Source organism: Sturnira hondurensis, unplaced genomic scaffold (assembly GCF_014824575.4).
Source record: "Sturnira hondurensis isolate 20B ecotype Veracruz unplaced genomic scaffold, ASM1482457v3 Scaffold0016561, whole genome shotgun sequence".
Lineage (NCBI taxonomy): Eukaryota > Metazoa > Chordata > Mammalia > Chiroptera > Phyllostomidae > Sturnira > Sturnira hondurensis.
Genome location: NW_028089192.1, coordinates 222,901 through 242,345, shown reverse-complemented (window position 1 = coordinate 242,345; position 19,445 = coordinate 222,901).

Here is a 19,445-nt window from a genome sequence, read left to right as displayed (position 1 = left end):
CATCCCTGGGAGGAACCAGGACAAACATTTACTCTGAATCAGGGCTTGCCACGGCTCAGACACGCGAGGGCCCGGTTGTCCAGGCTGCTCCAGTGGGCACCAGGAGGGCCTAAGGGGCAGCATGTGTGTGCCACTCTCGGCAAAGAGGCCTGAGAGTCAGAGTGGAGAGTGAACCCCAACCAGCAATTCCCACACCTGGCTGGATCCACATAGAGTAGGCAGAGGTGGGGCTGGGGGGGGCCTCCACCTGTGTCCTCCCAGGTGCAGAGCATGAGCTTGAGCTTAGGTCTCAGACAGTGCAAAGCTTGCTTGTTTGGGACAGATGTTGACAGGGCAGGGAAGGCGGGTGGGGAGCTGTCCCTGAAACGGAAGAGGGGAGGATGCCTCGGTCCCCGGGCCAGCGCTAGGCAAACCTGGAGCCCGAACGCTACATTTTCTGTGGCCTCGTGTAATTAGCNTCAAAAGAGCCCGGTATGTATTAGAGTACTTCCTATCCCTCTCTTTCCTCTAACTCCTGGGAACCTCTAATTTATTGTGTGTGGTGGATATTTCAGATAAATGGGACTGTACAATAGGTGGCATATTCTGACTGGCTTCTCTCACTAATCGTAATGCTTTCTAGATGAATTGACGTTGTAGCATGTATCAACACTTCATTCCTTTAAACGTCAAATAACAGTGTGCTTTTTGGACATACCACATTCTGTCTATCTGTTCATCAGCTCATGGACACTGGGAGTGTTTCCACCTTAGGGCTATGGCAAATAAGATGTTATGAACACTCTTGTACACATTTTCGCTCGACATATGTTTTTGGTTCACTTAGACCTCTCAGTAGATGTCTAGGAGTGGAACCCTTTTTTTTTCTTGTTGAAAAATATATTTTATTGATTATACCATTACAGTTGTTCTATTCCCCCCTTCGTTCCCCTCCCCCCACACACTCCCTCCCCCACCATTCTCCTCCCCGTTACTTTATATCCTCGTGTCTCAAGTTCTTTAGATTCTATATTTGCCCTATTATTCTTGCCCTCCCCCTATCTATTCTCTACCTACTGTCTATGCTATTTTCTGTACCTTCTCTCCCCTTCTCCTCCTCCCACTTCCCTGTTGCTAACCCTCCATGTGTTCTTCATTTCTATGGTTCCACTCCTGATCTAGCTGTCCTCTTGGTTTGCTTTTGTTTTAGGTGTGGTTGTTAATAACTGTGTGTTTGCTGTCCTTTCACTGTTCATATTTTTCTTCTTCTTTTTCTTATATAAGTGCCTTTAGCATTTCATATAATAGGGGCTTGGTGATGATGAACTCCTTGAACTTGACCTTATCTGAGGAGCACTTTATCTGTCCTTCCATTCTAAATGAAAGTTTTGCTGGATAAAGCAATCTTGGCTTTAGGTCTTTGGATTTCAGGACTTGAAATACTTCTTTCCAGCCCCTTCTGGCCTGGATGGTCTCTTTTGAGAAATCTGCTGACAGTCTAATGGGTACTCCTTTGTAGGTAACTGTCCCCTTATCTCTTGCTGCTTCTAGGATTCTCTCCTTCATTTTAATCTTGGCTAATGTAATGATGATGTGCCTTGGTGTGTTCCTTCTTGGGTCCAACTTCTTTGGCACTCTATGAGCTTCCTGGATTTCCTGGAAGTCTATGTCCTTTGCCAGACTGGGGAAGTTCTCCTTTATTATTTGTTGAAATAAGTTTCCCACTAGTGGCTGTTTCTTTCCCCCTTCTGGTACTCCTATAATCCAAATGTTGGAACGTTTAAAGATGTCCTGGAGGTTCCTAAGCCTCTCCTCATTTTTTTGAATTCTCATTTCTTCATTCTTTTCGGGTTGGATGTTTCACTCTTCCTTCTGGTCCATTCCATTGATTTGAGTCCCAGTTTCCTTTCCATCTCTATTGGTTTCCTGTGCATCTCCCTCCATTTCAATTAGTTTAGGCTTCATATGTTCCTCTAATTTGTGACTATAATCATCCAGTTCTGTCAGCATCCTGAGAAACAGTGTCTTGAACTGTGCTTCTGAGAGGCTGGCAATCTCTTGGTCGCTTAGAGTTATCGGCTCTGGGATTTTGAGTTCTTTTTGCTCCATTTTTTAGGGCTGTTCGGGCCTGTTACGTAGCAAGATCGGAGCCCTAGGTGTTCAACAGAGCAGGGCAACTCAGTGGAGCAGAACCCTTGAGTAACTGTGTGTTCAACTCTTTGAGGATCTTCCAAACTCTTTCCCAGAGTTACTGTAGTGTCTTACAATTCCATCAGAGATGTGATAAGATTCCTGTTTCTTCACATCCTTGCCAACATGTGCTATCATCCATCTTTTTACGTTTTAGACACCTTGGTTAGGGGGCGTGATGTGGTATCTCAATGTGGTTCTGATTCACATTTTCCTAATGGCTAATGTTCTTGAACATCTTTTCTTGTGCCTATTGGTCATTTGTATATCTTCTTTTGAGAACTGTTGTTTATTAAAATTCTTTGCCCATTTTCATCTGGATGTTCTTCTTTTTGTTATTCAGTTGTAAGTATATTTTATGTGTCATAGATAAAAGTTCTGTACCAGATATATAAGTTACAAACATTTTGTCCTCTCTCCAGGATTTTTTTCTTATGCTTGATGTTCACCTTTGTAGTACAAAAGTTTTCAATTTTAATTAACTCTAATTTTTCTATTTTATTTTTATCTTGTTATTTTTGTGTTTTGTTTCAGAAACCGTTACCTCTTTCAAAGTCCTGGAGAATTATTTTAAAATTTTCTTTTGTTTTATTGTAGTTCTTTCTACGATGCTATGTCTATCATCTATTGGTGTTTATTTTCCGTGCCGTGTGCAATCACAGTCCATCTTCATTGCTTTTATGTGCATTTCCAGTTGTCTGTGTACCTTTTGTTGAAAATACTGCTTTTTCCCTTTTGATTTGTCTTGGTATACTGTTCAATAATTAATTGATCTTAAACATGAAAGTTTAATTTTGGAATTTCAATTTTATTATATGGATACATATGACAATATATTTATTCTAATACCACATCTCATTTAGTTGCTCTGTAGTAAGTTTCAGAATCAAGAAGTGCAAAACTTCCAACTTTGCTCTTTTTAAGATTTTTTTCATTTTTGTAGGTCCCTTGAATTTTTATAGTAATTTTAGGATGAAGTTGTAGATTCTGGCCAAAAAATATCTTCTAGGTCATTTAAAATAAGGATTCCACTTATCTGTAAATCAATTTGTGGAACATTATTATGTTCAAAATATAAGGAATTCCAGTCAATGAATAAGGAATGTCTTTCCCTTTATGCTGAGTGAAATAAGCCAGGTGGTGAAAGACAACTACCATATGATATCACCGTTAACAGGGATCCAAACAAAACAAAGAAGCAAGCAAAATATGACCAATGACACTCAAATATGGAACAGGCTGACAGGGTCCAGAGGGGAGAGGTGAGAAAATCATAGGGGAAAAGTGGATGGACTCACATGAACAAGTATAAAGGGCACATGGACAATAACTAAGGTGGGGGGCGGAAATGGGAGGGAGGTGGGGAGCATGGGCGGGGGCTGGGCAGGGTTGGGAATATAAGACGGAAAGCTGTACTTGAACAAGAATTAAATAAAAAAATTATTTAAAAAAGGAATGCCTTTCCATTTATTTAGGTCTTCTTTAATTTTTTTCAACAATGCTTTCTGAATTTAATTTTATTTTTTAAAAAATTTATGTATTTATCTTTAGAAGGGAAGGGTAGGAGAGAAGGACAGAAATATCAATGTATGGTTGCCTCTGGTGTGTCCCCTGCTGGGAACTGGCTTCTAACCCAGGCATGTGCCCTGACTGGGAATAGAACCGCGATCATGTGGTTCGCAGGCCCGCGCTCAATCCACTGAGCTACAGCAGCCAGGGCATGAATTTTAATATATAAGACTTTCACTTCTTTTGTTAAAATTAGTCCTAAGTACTTCATTCCTTTGCATACTAATATAAATAGTAGTTTTAGTAATTTCTTTTTATATATTCCACTGATAGTGTATAAAAACACCCTTATTTTTATACTCATCTTCTATCTTTATACTTATCTTTTATCTTGCAATGTTGCTAAGCTGGATGATTCCTTGTAGTAATATTTTTTCCCTTTCTTTGTATTTTTTATATATAAGGTCATATCAACTGTGAATAAAGATAGTTTTATTTCTTTCTTTCTAATTTGAACTTATTTTATGTTTTTTTATTGCCTAAATGCTTTAGCTAGAAGCTCTAGGATGATGTTGAATAGAAGAGGTGACAGCAGATACTGTTGTCTTTTTCCTTATCTTAGAGCAATTTTCTAGTATCTATAATTAAGAATTATGGTAGGGGTTCATGTTATATTCCTCTTGTTGAGTTGATAATGTACCCTTCTTTTCATAGTTTGTTAATTTTTTTATCAAGGTATAGTTGCAGATTTGTCAAATGCCTTTTCTATTTTTATTGAAATTGTAATGTTTTCCCTTTTATTCCATCTGTATAGCACATTATATTGATTGATTTTTCTATGTTAAAATGAACTTACCTATCTGGAAAAAAAATCTCACTTTGTCTTTGTGTATAATCCCTTTTAGTGTTACTGGATTCAGTACGTATGTAATTTGAGGAAGACTTTATGACTGTATTTTCAAGGTACATTGGTCTTAATTTTGTTTTTCTTGTGATGCCTTGTCTAATTTTGAACTTAGTTTAAATGCAAGCTTATAATATTAGTCGATAAGTGTCCCTTTCTTTTGTACTTGTTGAATAATCTTGTGAAGTTTTGATATTAATTATTTTTTAAATATTTAGCATAATTCACCAGTTAAGTCTCTGATTCTGGGCTTTTCTTTGTAGGAATATATTTGCTATTAATTCAATTTTCTTACTTGATGTAAGTCCATTCAGATTTTCTATTTCTCCTTGTTGCACTTTAAGTAGTTTCTGTCTTTCTGGGGATTTTTCCATGTTATCAAGGTTATCTAATTTTTTTGGCCTGCAATTGTTCATGTTATTCCTCATAATTTTTTATGGGTAATTCTTGAGAGATACAGGAGCACTTGTACTTTTTTTAAGGCTGAGTTGGAGTTCATTAGTTAACAAAGCTGTGGGAATGATATCCCATGGGAAGGAACAGAATTTGTAAAGATTTGTGAGCAATGATTTGGCAAACATTTATTGAGAACTTCCTGTTCTCCAAACATTATGCAAAGTTCTGGGGCTATAGAAGAAATTAACATGGTATATACCCAAGTCATTGGTGAATGGAAGTGCCTTAGAATGGTAAGGAAAACGTTCACAAACCAATTCTCATAGCTCAAAAATGCATGTCTCCGGGGATGCTGAGTAAAAGCCCTCTTGTCATCCAGTCAGTTCCCCAGAAGGGAAGCCAATACCTTGGTAGTCACTATTGTTCCTAGGTTTATAACTCCAGAAGTTAAATTTTGTGTATATATTCAGAAACAGTTTGAGTACAGAAGATTCATACTGATGAAGTCTAACAAAATTATACACAGATGGTACATAAAATTATCAGTGGTGCATTTGGATAAACCTTTAAAAATTATACACATAATTAGTGGCTCCCAAGATGGTGGAGGAATGAGGGGGACATTACACTAACCTCTTCCCAGGGCTAATCTGGAATTACAACCAAATCGTAGCAAAATCACCCAGAACAAACACTGAACAATAGTGAGAGAGAAGCCTTATAACCTTCACTGACAGAAGAAACAGCTTCAGCACAGCCTGTTTGGTAAGGACTGCAGTGGAGACTCAAGAAGGCTGACCTGTGTGCCCACAGGTGGCAGTACTGGAGGGAAATTAAACAGCTGGTTGGATCTCCCTGGGAAGAATGGGGTCTAAACCCTAAGCTGGGATCCCCAGCCTAAAGCACCAGAGCCCCAAAGTACACAGAAGTACAGCCCCAAAGTACACCATATGCAATGGTGGCAAGCTGCAGGTTTGCTCTCTGCCAGAGAGGGATGGCTGGAGATGCAAAGAGCTGTTTAAAGGGCCAATGCCAAATTTTCATTTGTAGCCACTTACTTGGGGCTCTAGCAAAGGGGGGCACAATGGGTTGGAGAGACTGGGAACAGAAGCTTTGGGGAGATAGCTGAGAGAGTAGGTACCAGGATCCCAGTGCTGAGTCATCTCCCATAAGGCAGAAGCCATCCTGTTCAGGCAGACCACACTTCTCAGAGTGATAGCAGCCTGAGGGGAAATAATAACCCCACCCCCAAGAGGAACTCTGACCCACCCTGTGGCACTTAAGCCTGACTGCTGAGTGCAGAGTGACTAGGTTGACTATGGAAGGAAACAGACACAGACAGTACATCCCTGAAAGTCTCTAACACACTGCCTAAGGTCAGATGGGGTCAACATCTGTCGTCACCAGAGGTGGATCCAGAAAGAAAAAACAGTGCACCTGTATAACAGCATATAAGATGTGGTGGGCAGAGTGACCCTCAGTCAATGAACTGGAGGGAAGAACCCACCAAAGAATGATCCAGCAATAATTAGAACCCAATTAATATGCAGATACCCAACATATATGGCATAAAGGGCATCCTACAAGCATCAAGTTCAGGAGATCAAGGAAACTGCACCACTGATCTCACAAGACTCCCACCATAGAAGTTCACACCACAAAGACAGGGAGTCAGAGCAGACCAACTTAAGAAGAAGAAGCAAACAACAAGAGTCTCCCCCAAGATGGGAAGACAAAGAAACAACCCCAATCAAAAGGAAAGGAGGAATCCCCTGAAAGGGTGCTAAGTGAAATAAAAGCAAATAAGCTATCAGATATTGTGTCCAAAACAATAGTTATAAGGGAACTCAATGAACTCAATGAAAATTACCAAAACGGTAGAGAAGCTACAAGAAACTTACTGAGAACTACATCAGCAAGAAAAAGGACACAGAAACTACCAAAAAGAGCCAAGAGGAAATTAAAAATAGCATCTCAGACTTGAAGTACACAGTAGACAGAATCAAAAGAAGGCTAGATGAAGCAGAGTATTGAATCAGTGAGTTGGAGAACAAGGTAGAAAAAAAACCCAGAAAGCAAGAAAAGGAAAGAAACTCAAAAAGAATAAAGAGGGGTTAAGGGAACTGTAGGGCAACATGGAACAAAATAATATGTGTATAATAGTGATACCAGAAGAATGAGGGATAGAAAACATGTTTGGAAAAATAATGATGGAAAATTTCCCTAACATGATGAGAGAAAAAGTCACACAAGTCCAGGAAGTGCAGAGGGTCCCAATCAAGAGGAACCCAAAGACACCCACTCTGAGATACATCATAATTAAATTGGTAAATTTTAAAGACAAAAAGAATCTTGAAGGCAACAAGGGAGAAACAGGAAGGAACATATAAGGGAGTCTTGATAAGGCTAGCAGCTGACTTCTCAATAGAAACACTACAAGCCAAAAGGGAATGGCAAGAAATATTCAAAGTAATGAAAAGCAAAGGCACGACACCAAGACTACTCTCCCCAACAAGGCTCTCAATTAAAATGGAAGGCAAAATTAAAAGTTTCCCAAAGAAAAGGAGGCTAAAAGTATATACCTCTAACAAACCAGCATTGTAAGATATGCCAAAGGGACTGCTTTAAGAAGAAGGAAAAGAGTGTGAAAGAGAGGAGCACAGATACAAAGAGGGAAAATGAGTAAGTACATATGAATAATAACCTTACATGTAAATGGATTAAATGCTCCAATCAAAAGATATAGGGTAGGTGAATGGATAAGAAAATATGACCCATTCATATGCTGCCTAAAAGAGACCACCTCAGAACAAAAGACCTACAGACACTGAAAGCAAAGGGTTGGAAAAAATATTCTAAGCAAAGGGACAGGGAAAAAAGGCAGGGTAGCAATACTCACAGCAGACAAAATAGACTTCAAAACCAACTCCATAAAAAGAGACACACAAGGGCACTTCATAATACTCAAGGGAAGAATCCACCAAGAAGACATAAATATTATAAACATATATGCCCCAAACATAGGAGCACCCAAATATATAAGGAAAATCTTTGAGGACTTCCAGAAAGAGATTAACAGCAACACACTTATAGTAGGGGGGTTTAATACACAAAGGAATTTTATCTCTCTACAGAGGTGTTGTGGAACTGAACAACACATTAGATCATATGTGTCATTCATATATATAGAACCTTTCATCTCAAAGAAGGAAAATATACGTTCTTTTCAAATTCACATGGAACATTTTTAAAGATAGACCGTATGATAGGACACAAAACAATCCTAAATTCAAGAAAACTTAAGTCATATCAAGCATTTGCTCAGAACAGAAAGACTTGAAACTAGAAAACAACCTCAAGGAAAAAACTCAAAAACATTCAAACTCATGGAGTCTGAATAGCATGCTATTAAACAATGAATGGGTTAACAGTGAGATCATGGAGGAAATAAAAATGTTTCCGGAAATAAATGAAAATGAACTCACAACAGTCCCAAAGCAATGGGACACAGCAAAGGCAATTCTAAGAGGGAAGTTCATAGCAATACAGGACTACCTAAAAAAGATAGAAATATTGTAAATAAAGAACCTAATCCTACATGTGCAGAAACTGGAGGAAGAGCAACAAAGAAAGCCCAGAGGGAGTAGAAGGAAGGAAATAATCAAGATCAGAGCAGAATTAAATGACATAGAAAGTAAAAGAACAATTCAAAGGATCCGTAAATCCAGGAGTTGGTTCTTTGAAATGATAAACAAAATTGACAACCATTTAACCAGTCTCATCAAGAAAAAAAGAGAGAGGACCCAAATAATAAAATTAGAAGTGAAAGAGAAGAAATTACAACTGATACTACAGAAATACAAAGGATTGTAAGATATTACTGGGAACAACTATATATCCCCCAACATTTGAAAATGTGGGTGAAATCAATAAATTTCTAGAATCATATAATCATCCATAACTGTATCAAGAAGGAGCAGAAAGCTTGAACAGTCTGATAACAGCCAGTGAAATTGAAGCAGTAATAATAATAAAAAAAACTTCCCAGCACACAAAAACCTTGTACTGGACAGTTTCTTTTTCTTTTTTTTAAAAGATTTTATTTATTTATTTTTAGAGATGGGAAGGGATGGAGAAAGAGATAGAGAGAAATATCAATGTGTGGTTGCCTCTTGCATGGCCCCCACTGGGGACCTGGCCCACATCCCAGGCATGTGCCCTGACTGGGAATTGAACCTGCGACCCTTTGGTTTGCAGCCCATGCTCAATCCACTGAGCTACACCAGCCAGGTGGACTGGACAGTTTCATAGGAGAATTTCACAAAACATTTCAGGAAGAGCTAACCTCTATCCTTCTCAAACTATTCCAAAATATCCAAGAAGAGGGAAGAATCCCAAACTCTCTTTATGAAGTTAACATCATTCTAAACTGAAAACCAGATACAGGCAAGACAGAAAGAAAACTACAGGCCAATATTGCTGGTGAACATAAATCTTAAAATACTCAACGAAATATTGGCAAACTGCATCCAGCAATAAATTAAAAAGGTCTTCCACCACGGTCAAGTGAGATTTATCCCACGGATGCAAGGATGGTAAAATATTCACAAATCAATAAATGAAACACATCACATAAACAAAAAGAAGGAGAAAAATCACATGATCATATGAATAGAAGTGGAAAAGTATTTGATAAGGTACAGTACCCACTTATGATAAAAAAACACTTAGCAAAGTGGGAGTAGAGGGAGCATACATCAATGTAATAAGGGCTATATATGAGAAACCTGCAGCTAACATTATATGCAAAGGGAAAAAACAAAAAGCTTTCCCACTAAGATCAGGAACGAGACAAAGGTATTCACTTTCACCACTTGTATTCAACATAATGTTGGAAATGATAGACACAGCAATCAAATAAGGAAAAGAAATAAAATGTGTCCAAATTGGAAAGGAGAAAGTAAAACTCACTGTTTGCAGATGACATAATAGTGTACACAGAAAATCCTATAGACTCCATCAAAAAGCTACTCGACTTAATAAGTGAATTTGGCAAAATAGTGGGATACAAAGTCAATATTCAAAATCAAAAGCATTTTTGTGCACCAACAACAAAATATCTGAAACATAAATCACAAAAAAATCCCATTTGCTATTGCAACAAGAAAAATAAAGTACCTAGAAATAAACCTAACCAAGGTTGTAAAAGACCTGTACTCAGAAAACTACAGAACACTGAAGAAAGAAATTAAAGAAGACACAAATAAATGGAAGCATATACCTTGTTCATAGATTGGAAGAATTAACATCATAAAAATGTCTATAATACCAAAAGATATTTTCTGTAATTACAAAATGCCTGCAATCTATAGATTTAATGCAATACCTGTTTAAATACCAATGACATATTTCACAGATATAGAACAAATATTTCAAAAATTTATATGGAATCCCAAATGACTCCAAATAGCTTTAGCAATTTTGAGAATTAAGAACAAAGTAGGAGGGATTGCCATACCTGGTATCAAACTGTATTACAAAGTCAAAGTAATCAAAACAGTCTGGTACTGGCATAAGAACAGACACATGGATTAATGGAACAGAATAGAGAGAAATAAACCCAGGTCTCTATGTTCAATTAATATTTGACAAAGTGGGAAGAAGTATAAATGGAGTAAAAATAGCCTCTTCAAGAAATGGTGTTGGCATATCTGGACAGTTACCTGCCAAATTACAGCATACACAGAAATAAACTCGAGATGGGTAGACAACTTAAATATAAGTCACAATACAATAAAAGACCTAGAGGAGAACATAGGTAGGAAAATTTCAGATATTCTATGCAGCAATATTTTCACTAATATGTCCCCTAAAGCAAGGGATGTAAAGGAAAGAATAAACAAGAGGAACTTCATCAAAATAAAATGCTTCTGCATGGCTAAAGAAAACATCAGCAAAATGAAAAGGGATCAAAATGAACTAATTGTATGGAAGAATATATTTGCCAATGATACCTTGGACAAGGGTTTGATCTTCAAAGTATATAAAGAACTCACATGGCTCTAATCCAGGACGACACACAATCTAATTTATAAATAGGCAAAGGACCTGAACAGACACTCCTCTAAAGAGGACAGACAGAGGGCTCAGAGACATATGAAAGGATGCTCAGCATCACTAGCCATCAGAGAGATGCAAAATAAAACCACAATGGCATACCACTTCACACTGGTTAGAATGGCCATCATAAAAAAAATCAACAAACAAGTGCTCGCAAGGTTGTGGAAAAAAGGGAACCCTAGTGCACTGTTGGTGGGAGTGTAACCACTGTGGAAAACCATGTGCAATTTACTCAAAAAACTATATGTGGAACTGACTTTTGACCTGGCAATTCCACTGTTGGGATTATATCCTAAGTACCCTGAAATACCAATCCAAACGAAACTGTGTACCCCAATGTTCATAGCAGCATAATTTACAATAGCCAAGTGCTGCACACAGACCAAGTGCCATCCATAAATGAGTCAATCAAAAATTGTGGTATATTTACACAATGGAATAATATGAAGCAGAAAGAAAGAAGGAACTACTACCCTTACTGTCAACATGAGTGGAACTGGAAAGCATTGTGCTAAGTGAAATAAGCCAGGTGGTGAAAGAGAAACACCATATGGTGTCACCTATATGTGGAACCTAATCAACAAAGCAAACAAAGCTTGAACAAGAAAAATAGAACCAGAGTCATTGAAATAAAGAAAAAACTGACAGTGACCGGAGGGGAGGGAGGAATGGGTTAACAGTGCAAAGAGTGGGAAGGGTCATTAAGGAACATGTATGAAGTACTCATGAACAAAGATAACGGGGCAGCGTAAAATTGAATATGGGAGATGGAGTGGGAAAGGTGAGTGAGAGTAATGGGATGAAAGTGGGAACAAGTATAATTGAACAACATTAAAAAATAAAATAAAAACTTTTGCATTTTTAATCATTTAAAACAAATTACACATTTTGTTTCACTTAAATTTGTTTTCAGGCCACTTGTCATTTTTTATGAATAATGAGGAATTTGCACTTATGGTAGTGATAAAAAGTTGCATTTTAAAATATAAAATAAAATATACTTATTAATGTATAATGACTTACTTTACAGGAAAATATTAGGCCTTACAAGTGAAATAATGAGGTTAATAAATTTAAATTCTTAGTGAAGGTATAGCGTATATGCAAGTGAAATATTTATGTATAATAGTTAGGAGGCATTTGACATTGTACTGGTATTTACCCTAACTGAATATTGTAAAAAGAGTGAAGCTGGTAAATGGATTACTGAAGTCTAGGAAACACCAGCATAGTCATTAAGAGTGAGGGTGCTGGAGACGGACCTGGGTCCAAATGCTAGGTACCCCACTTTTTGGCCATGGGACCTTAAGAGAATTGCTTTTGCTTTTTCAACCCCAGATGCTTCCTCTGTGAAATTTCAACAATAACCTAAGTCACTATGTGGTTGGGAGAATTAAAGGAGAGTGTCTATGCAAAGCTCTTACCAAAATACCTGGCACACAATAATTGGTCAATAAATGTTAGCTATTATTATTGTCATGTTTATGTTACTAGTAACCATCACTGCCGGGGTCCAGCCTCGGCAGGGTTCAGAGTCCCCAAAGGATGGATGGTGCAGGCGACAAATGACGAGTCAGACACCCAGTGGGATGTTGGAGAACAGCCAGCCTTTGAAGGTCCAACTGAGCTCTCAGAGTCTGACTTAAACTTTATTTTTATAGGGATTGTTACATGTCATTAAGGAAATGGGTGCATGGCATGATCAGTTAAGTGGAAAAATCAATACAAAAGTAACTAGGGAAAATACAAGAAATTCCACAGATTCAGTGATGTTACACAGAAGTCATTTTGCCCAGGAGAGTTATCAGTCTGATAATTAGAAATAGCTGTTTGTGCAAAGCTTCAAATGTCTCATTGATGAATAGATGTTTATTCAGAATTTGGCATGGGTCACAAGGATACGCTAGACTGAATGGTGGTTATGGGAAACTCACTATGAGGCCTTTGTAGTGCCTAACTTAACTATCTATCTTCCTATTTAACATGATTCTTCATGTACCATGGACTCTGACTCTTTAGTAATTGTTTCTTTGTGCTTAGTTTGTAATAGCTAACCAGCTTCTCCTGTTTCTTTGTCTGTCTAGTTCTAATTAGTATATATTCCTGTCCAAAGTAGAGGAGGGACTGTTAGTCATCAAACTGTGACCATTCAGGGGCTATCTCATTAGGGGGGGCTTTGTTCTCTGGCCAAGAAATCATTTTGTACAACTCCTTTGGAATTATGCAAATAACTGGGCCTGAAACACAGTTGTCTGAAAATCCCACCACCTATTAATTGCAAAGACAAACATGCAAGGAGAGTTAGACAGGAAATCCAGCCTCAGTTGCCTCTGCTGTGCAGATGCATCTCATCCGTCCCGACCTTGTCAAGGAACGAGTGCTGATCGGCTCCCGACACATCACTTCTCAGATCAATGTTCCTTCCTTCATCACAGTAACCTGGGTCTCAGGAAAACCTTTGCAGGGGGCAGGTTGTTATTCAGTGCGGGTGGGGAGAAGGTCCAAGTTGGTGAGGCTGGTCTAGTGATTCTCATGGTTCCCTGCCCTTTTTCTCTTGCATTTCTTATAAGGCCAATTAGAGAGAATATTAGCCTTATATATTTCTTTTGAGAGTGTGCATAGTGCATTTTTTATAGAGTCTCCATGAAAGGACAATATTTTGCAGGAGATGTTGCATTTAGATCTTTTGTAAAAGCTCTTGGTTCTTTAAGCTTCACTAGTATGGCATTGTAGGTACTAGGGAGGGCAGATTTTGCTGGAAAGGAAGGTAAAGTGTGTAAAGATGAATGAACTGGGAGTAGTTGCTGTCTGATTTTTTAAAATTTTATTTTATTGGTTCTGTTATTACAGTGGTTCCAAGTTTTCCCCCTTTCCTCCTCAACCCAGACTCCCCACTCCCTCAGGCAATTGCCCTACCATTGTTCATGTCCCTGGATCATGTGTATAAGTTCTTTGGCTTCTCCATTTCCTATACTGTACTTTATATCCACATAGCTATTCTGTAACTGCTTATTTGCACTTCTTAATCCCCCCATCTCTTCACCTATTCCCCCACACCCCCCTCCCATATGGCAACGAGCAAAACACTCTCCATATCCATGATTATGTCTCTGTTCTTTTTGTTTGCTTAATTCACTTTTTAGATTCAATTGTTGATAGATATGTATTTATTGTCGTTTTATTGTTCATAGTTTTGATCTTATTTTCTGAAATAAGTTCTTTAACATTTCCTGTAATAATGGTTTGTTGGTGATGAACACCTCTAGTGTTTCCTGTCTGGGAAGCTCTTTATTCACCCTTTGATTGTAAATGATATCTTTGCTGTGTAGAGCAATCTTACTTTTCATGACTCTGAATATTTCTTGTCATACCTTTCTAGCCTGCAAAATTTCTTTTGAGAAATCAGCCAACAGTCTTATGGGAACTTCCCTCTGGGTAATTAACTTCTCTTGGTGCTTTTAAGAATCTCTCTTTATCTTTAACGTTTGGCATTTTAATTATGATGTGTTTGGGAATGGGCCTCTTTGCATCTATCTTATTTGGGAGTCTCTGTGCTTCCTGGAGTTGCATGTCTATTTCCTTCACTAGAATTAGGGAACTTTTCTTTTACTATTTTATCAGACAGATTTCCAATTTCTTTCTCTTTCTCTTCTCCTTCTCTCCCCCCTATGATGTGAATGTTGGACCTCTTGAAGTTGTCCCAGAGGCTGCTTATACCATCCTCGTTTTTGGGGGGATTCTTTTTTCTTCTTCTTTTTCTGATTGGTTGTTTTTTGCTTCCTTATGTTCCCAATCATTGATTTGAATCTTGGCTTCATCCACTCTATTGTTGTTTCCCTGTAAATTGTTCCTTTCAATTAGTGCATTCTTCATTTCTGACTGGATCTTTTATATGCTGCTGAGGTCCTCACTAAGTTTCTTGAGCATCCTTATCACCAGTGCTTGAACCCTGCATCTGATAGATTATTTAACTCCATTTCATTTAGTTCTTTTTTCTGGAGTTTTGATCTGTTCTTTCATTTGGACCATGTCTCTTTGTCTCCTCATTTTGGCAGCCTCTTTGTGTTTGTTCCTATGCATTCAGTAGAGCTGCTTTGACTCTGTGTCTTCATAGTGTTGCCTAATATAGTATGCGTCCTATAGGGTCCAGTGGCACAGCCTCCCCTATCACCCAAACTGGGTACTTGAGGTGAGCCTTTTGTGTGGATTGAGTACACCCTGCTCTTGTAGTTGAGCCTTGATTGCTGTTGGCAGATCAATGGGAGGGCTTTACCCAAGCCATTCAGCTTCAAGGATAGGCTGTGACCACTGCCCTCTGTGGAGGATCAGCTGTGCAGGGGCAGGATGGTGGTGCTCCAACGTGGTCTGCAGCTGTCTACTGGGCATGCAGGGTCTGGGGTTTCCCCAGTGGTGCAGTTCAAGATCAGTTCCCATCTGTGTTTTGCCCTGTGCTACTCTGCCTTAGCTATGACGCCCTCTGAAATGGCTGCTACTTGTGCTGGGCTTGGAGATTTCTAGGTGAAGCCAAGCTGTGAATCTTGGCTGGATGCTGCTAGTGCTGAGCCTGGGGCTCACTGAGGCCAACTGTTGCTTGGTTGTTAGGATCTAGGAACTTGTGCACTATGAGCCAAGACCAGCTATTTTATGGAAAAGTAGCCTTGGTGGGCCAATAAGTTGTGTGGTGTGGAGTCTCTAGAAATCTCCAAAGTAGGTCAAATGGTGTTAGCCAGATTGTTGGTGTTTCACTAATGCACCAGCTTGTCATCTTTGTGGCACGGGTGGGGGAGAGTTTAGAAAAGGGTCAATGGCTTCTGCCTGCCTTGATGTCAGACACTTCAGATTCTCCCTGTATGCCCCTGGTGCCTTTCAAGCTGATTCCCCAGTGCTGGAGCTCAGATTGGGTGAGTCTCAGCAGGTGAGTCCATGGGTGGGTTCTTTAAGAGGAACTGCTTGTGGTTCTAGAAGTTTCTTTCACTGACTCAATCCCCACTGGTTTTTGCAGGCAGAAGTAGTGGAGCCTCATCCTGCTGGCCCTGGTACCCTGGACTGGGGTGCCCAGTGTAGTGGTTGGGTTCCTTGCTCCTGAGATATTCTTCCAGAATTTTAAAAAAGATTTTATTTATTTATTTTTAGAGAGAGGAGAAGGAAGGAAGAAAGGAAGAAAGAAAGAGAGAGAAACATCAGTGTGTGGTTTCCTTTCACATGCTCCCTACTGGGGACCTGGCCCACAACCCAGGCCTGTGACCTGACTGGGAATCAAACCAGTGACCCTTTGCATTGCAGTCTAGCTCTCAAACCACTGAGCAATACCAGCCAGGTACCTCCCAAATTTTTATCCACCACATGTGGGTGAGGGGCAGCCCATTCCACCTCTGTGCCCTTCCTACCAGTCTGGATGGATCTGTTTCTTTAATTCCATATGTGTCAGACTTCCATTCAACTTGATTTCTGAAGTTCCTGAGTGATAGTTGTTTTGTATTTTTGTTGTAATTTTGATGTGGTTCTGCAAAGAGGTGAACCGTGTCTGTCTACACTGCCATCTTGATGTCCGTTGTTTGTTTCTCACAGTAGAGCTGACCAGCTCATGTGGTCCCACCTTGTCTCTTCTATGTTGGGGTCTGCTTCCACATACTAAAGACCCATAAAAGAGAGAGCCCTAGTGCACACACGGAGTGATGCATGGCCCACAGTACCAACTTATGCTAGGCCATGGCAAATATTTGAGGCCAATATTCTTCATACCAGAAAGCTTAAAAGCCCCCTCATCAGGCTGGAGTCTGAACTCAACATTTGCATTCCAGGCTCACTGGGACACAAATAAAGACAGATAAATAACACTGTGAGTGGAGAAGGACCCCCAAACCACATGCCCATGTCTCTTTTCTCTCTCTCATTGCATTAAAAATGGAATTTTAAAGTATCTTATGTAAAATAAATTTTAGTCTATTATCATTTTATTTAATACCATGCAAAATTCAAAACCTAATTTTTAAAATTTCTAAGTATGGAAGAGTATAGTAACAGGATTTGGAATAAAAAATGAGTGCTAAGACCAGTGTGTGAAAAAAATTATGTGTGTTCAAATCCTGACTCCACTTCTAGCTCTGTGATTTTGAGGAAGTTTTTACACAAACCTCACAGATTCTCATGGACCAGTAGTAATTATTGTGGTGGTGAAAGCAGGAGAAGAGAGGAGATATGACATGTTTTTCTTCAACTTTTCTGCTAATTTCAACAGTTTACACACCTTGAGGTTAGTTTCTATTAAGTGTTGTTTTTGTTACTTTTGACTCACTCTTTTATACTTTTTGGTATGTCTAGAAGTTTTTTTGTGCAGAATATTGTGAATGATGTATTGTTTGGAATTTGGGCTATATCATATTCCATAAAGGTTGTTCAGTTTTGTTCTGGTAGCTAGTTAAGTTATTGTTAAGTCATTTTGGACCTGTTGAGCTTTCTTTAATTATTTTTGAGGGTGGGTGTAAATCACTTTTGAACTTAGTTCTAGGGCAGAGTACAAGTATTTTATTCCTAATGCCTGGTCTCTCTATCACCTAAACTAACTTCCTACAATGTTTAGCAAGGTCTCCGCATTCAGCCCCACAACAACTGCTCCATCATAGGCTTCTTGGAGTATTGCCTTCAGCATATGAAAGGAAGAACATCCTTCTCTCCATATAAAACCTGTAAATTTCAAGTGCTTCAGCAGCTGCAAATCCAATCTCTTCAAATTGTTGAAGCATCTCTGGACTTTGTTTAGGTTCTACCTCTTCATTTCACCATCTGGTATGTGCTCTCAGGCATCAAGTTGTGGCAAACATTGGTTTTATCACATAGATTTCCTTTTCTCATGGATCACAATTCTGCACTTCCTGTTGTCCAATAATGCCAAGCAGTCTCCTAAATGAATTGTGAACAGTATTACAATTATTCATGCTGTAAGTGCATGTCAGAGGCCTGCTATAGAACATCTGGTATTAATAGTTTCTCAAATCTCAGTCATCATTCTATTGAGAAGGAGGAACTGAATATCCAACTGGACTTGAAACACTCTTTGATGTTTTTTATAGAATACAGATTGAGTTAGAAACAATGTAAGATCTAAACTTTTGTGTCATCCTCTCCCAGGAAAAGGTTATTTAATCTCTGGTGTAAGGAAAATAATCTTAGAATTCATAGAGTGAGGTTGTGTTAAGGAAGGGGCCATACAAAGACTTCATTGCCATATAGGTAACCTACTAATGTAAGAGAGGGTGGAGTACCTCTCTTTTCTTCTTTCCTTCAGGCAGTGAATGGCTGATTAACCAACTGATTTTAGAGTGAAAATGCAGAGGACTATAAGGAAATGTGAAAGGAAAAGTCAGTTAGTATTAGAAAATGTTACTGTGCTCAGGTTATAAATTTCCCTATGTAGTTTGCATAGTCCATAATGTGAAACTAGGCACTTACATCTCTGCCTGGTTTGTGATAGCCTAATAAGTACTGACCTCAAGGTGTACTTGACATTGATAAGAATGTGGTTGTATCAAATGTATCAAGGTTACTAACCTTGGTAATGGCAAAGATGGTCTGTTCCTTCAGAATTAGATGGGCTGGAGGTTAAGGAGGCTATGTAGAAGTTTCAGCCATGAGCTGTTCACCAACCTGGATCAGGTTGTGCAACTGCACTCCACATGACCATTACAGAATTATAATAATCTTGCTTGGTTGACTTGGGGAGTTGGATTGTTTATCTCGACCTCAGAAGCAGAATTAAATATGAGTCAATCTTCTTTTAAAATAGTGAAAAAAACACTACCACAGCAATATTGTTTTGGGCATGCTGGAAGAAAATCTTGTTCTAGGAGCTGAGAAAGTAGTTTGGATTATTTAGCAGGCAGTGAGCATGGAGAGGAAAAGGGATGGGGAGATAGGCTCACCCATTATCCATTTTACACATTGCTCTACAGGGAAATGTAATGGTCTACCTGACAGCTACCCCTTGGTGGAGTAATGTTTGTACCCCAACACCTTTCACAGGGCATTGAGGAGTCCCAAAGAACTTTAAAGATCGGAAACACAATGTCAACCCCACAGGACCAGGGGGAATTCTCATTAGAATAGGAGGGACAGAGCAGCAGACTTTCAGCTTAGAAACTTTCTGATAAATTCTTCCATGATTTGAATGTATCAAGTTTCTCTAAAATAGACTATTTAGAGGCCAGAGATATCATATTTCTGAAAAGAGAAAAGTAAAAAGTTTAGTTTTTGCTCATTGAGTATGATGGTGGCAGTGGCTCTGTCATATACGGCCTTTATTATATTTAGGCATGTTTCCTCGAATTCCACTTTACTGAGAGGTTTTATT